Below are 3,397 nucleotides of genomic sequence, written 5' to 3' on the forward strand. Positions count from 1 at the left end.
TCAATTAAAAATGTTTACTTTATAATTGAGAATTTAATTCTTAATTGAAGATTCTCAATCGAGAATTGAACTTTTAATTCTCAATTGTAATTCCTTTCATAGATAGTATAATTAAAATTCTTAATTAATCATATCCAATTAGTAGACGATTCTTTTTTTTTATTGAATTCTTTTAATTGAGGATTAAAATCTTAATTCTCTATTGAAAATATTCAATAAAGAATTGTTGAAACTTTACTTCTCAATTAAATATCTTTAATTAAGAATCGAGACTTCAGTTTTAAATTAAAGAAATGCATTTTTAAAATTACGAATTTAATTACTTTTAATTTAAACAATTCCATCAGAAATCTATATTTTAACCTCAAATTATAATATTTTGTAATTATAAGTATATTTTGTAATTAGCGATTAAAAAAAAAGGTTTGCGGCTAGTACCGACAAAAAATGCAAGATGTCGATTACACATTAAAAAAAAATTATCTTTACTCAAAATATATTTCTGAATGAATGCAACGCTGGGAGCAAATAAAAATATCATTGAAGCAGTTACTGTTTCACGTCTTCGGAATCGCCTTTGAAATTGCGGTCAAAGCTCTTTGGATGTTCTGAATGGTCGTAATGCTTTTTTCATAGCCAACTTGAGTTTTGGGAATGGCTGGCAGTCACGGAGCCTTCCAAGTCAAACGAATTTTTTTTGGAGGGGGGGGGTGATCAAGCACCATGATATCTTTTTCTAATCGAGAAATCGCGTACAAACTCGATATCTTATTAATGCATATTTATTTATATGAAAAAAGCATAAATGATAGAAAATATAAGAAAAACGGATTAATTTACCATATCTTTATAATTTTCAATACATTTCGTACGTAATAACGTCCGATGGGATTCACATTGAGGAATTTTGCATCGCGGATAAATAAACAGAATCTTTTTTATCTTCTCCTGTCTTACCTCTTTGCAACTGCGAGTTGTTTCTATTATATACAATAATAAATAAGTCTGTGACATATTAATACTTATATTACTTTATATTCTGCGGTTTCAAGCTCAAATCTAATAAAGCTGACAAAGTAGACAATACTATGGAAAAGATTTCTCTATTATAACATTATATTCACTACTATTTATGAACAATATATTTAAATTTAAATCATTAATTAAATATAATATAATTGTATATTATAATAAATATATATATTTATACTATATATATTATAATAAATATATATAAATATATATTTGAAATTAAATCATTATAATTAACCCATTAATTGAATGTGATTATAATTGAAATTTAATTTAAAAAATAACAAAAACATAATCAGATATATTATTTTGAGTACGAATTTACACTGTTAACTCGAAATAAAGTAAATGACAAGATTTACTTACTTGCAAATGTTACGCAGACGACACACTGGGACTTCTGAAAGACCCTAACGAAATTTCACTGACACATTGTCGCACAGTTTAACGACAACCAACTGTTCTTGCCGCTGTGAGCTATCGAAGAGACTTCAAACACCTTTCTAAGATGATCGTAAAATCTATATTTGCTAATTCTAACAATAATAAAGTTTTAAAGTTTCACTTCTTCAGAGACTCCAGTGTATGTATACCCAGGATTAAAATTTCAATTTTTAATTAAATATTTTCAATCGGCAATTAAAATTCCACTTCTCAATAAAGAATCTTCAATTAAAAATCAAATTCTTAATTCTAAATTAAAAATTTGAAAAATTAAAATTTTTTCATTTTAATAATTAAAAATTATCACTCCAGCTTTTTATTGAATTTCTTATCGAAGAATTAAGATTTTATTCCTCGATTAAACTTTTTCCATTAAGAATCATAATTCTAATTATTAATTAAACAAGTTTAATATATTAGGTGGTTGCACATGAAACCGCCCGCTAGTAATAAATAACGTTAGGTACACTATTTCTTCGAATTGAAAGTTGGCAATACACATGATGACCGGTCTATAGAGTCCTGCTAAAATGCCATAAGTGATATTTGTGCGACGCGTTAACATCATTTTGATTGTGCTTACAATGGCAAGTTTTGTTCCAAATAAGTCACGTTTGCGGGAAGTTATGCTCCATTATTTTCTAACAAAAAATCGCCCGCGAAAACGCATCGTTTGCTAAAGGAAGTGTATGCCGAACATGCTGCATTGAGCACAACGTGCAAAAGTGGTTTCGCCCTTGCAAAGTGGTGATTTCTTCGCGGAAAACCACCAAAGAAACTTGAGGACACGGAAACCGCTGCTGAAACCATCACTGGGGATCGTTATCGACTGCAACTGATCCGTTTGAAGCGAACTCTGCACGAGAAGAAGCCGGAATGGAAGAATCGCCATGACAAGTTTGCAGCACGCCAGGCCGCATGTTGCTCAACCAGTCAAGAAATACTTAGGAGTGAACTGGGAAATCCTATTCCACCCGCCATATTCCCTAGACATCGCTCTCTCCGATTACCGTTTGTTCCGGTCGATGCAGTCAGCGCTTACGGCACAGCATTTCACCTCGTACGAAGGAGTCAAAAAAATGGCTGGATGACTGGATTGCCTCCAAAGAACCCGAATTATTCCTGCGTGGAATTCGATTGTTGGCCGAAAGATGGGCCAAGGTTGTCTGTTTCGATGGGCAATACTTTGAATAAACGAGTTCGTCGATTTGCTACCAAACCACTATCTTTTCTTTCGCTCAAAAATTGGCGATTTTATATACAACCACCTAATAATAAGAATTAAGAATTAAGATATTAATTTTCAAGATTATAAAATTTTTAACCGTTAATTTTGCAACTTGGATGAAAAGAAAGAGAAGTTACAACTCATACAGAAAAATACAGAAAAATATTACTGCTTATAATAAATTGGCCAATGATAAATTATTTTTGCCCAGTAACTTTGTTACTCGCACGAATAACAATATAATAAATAATAATAAAATTACTAAGCAACAGTAATTTATTACCGGCCAATTTATTATAGGTGGCAATACTTTTCTGTAAGGGAAAGTAACATCATGGGCCCAGTAATAAACTGTAATTCAAATTATAATCGCAGATGTAACTGTAATTCAAATTATAATCGCAGATGTAATATTCCAATTTAATATTCCAACATTCTATTTTCGTTTTGAAATTAATTTACTCAATGTCACTTTTTCCACCAACTTGCGATACAGTCATATTCTTTTTTAAATCCTTTATAAATATAAATGGAACATTCTATCAGATCTAGAATATGGAAATTTCGAAGCAGCTGAATCTTGGAGAAACTTGGAAAGCATTGTTGCAATATTCTTTTCCCGTTTCAACCCTATAAGCGTGTAATACATTTCAAGAATATTATATGAATATTATTCAATATTAAAATAATATT

The 3,397-nt window shown here is 30.4% G+C and overlaps 1 protein-coding gene across 5 annotated transcripts in view; it reads right to left on the reverse strand.

Annotated features, from left to right (window-relative positions):
* Positions 1 to 3,397, reverse strand: part of LOC106745214 — a 37,175-nt gene that overhangs the window by 983 nt on the left and 32,795 nt on the right. The window lies entirely within an intron of this gene.

This window comes from Dinoponera quadriceps, unplaced genomic scaffold, assembly GCF_001313825.1.
Source record: "Dinoponera quadriceps isolate SergipeBrazil2010 unplaced genomic scaffold, ASM131382v1 scaffold1270, whole genome shotgun sequence".
NCBI classification, from domain to species: domain Eukaryota; kingdom Metazoa; phylum Arthropoda; class Insecta; order Hymenoptera; family Formicidae; genus Dinoponera; species Dinoponera quadriceps.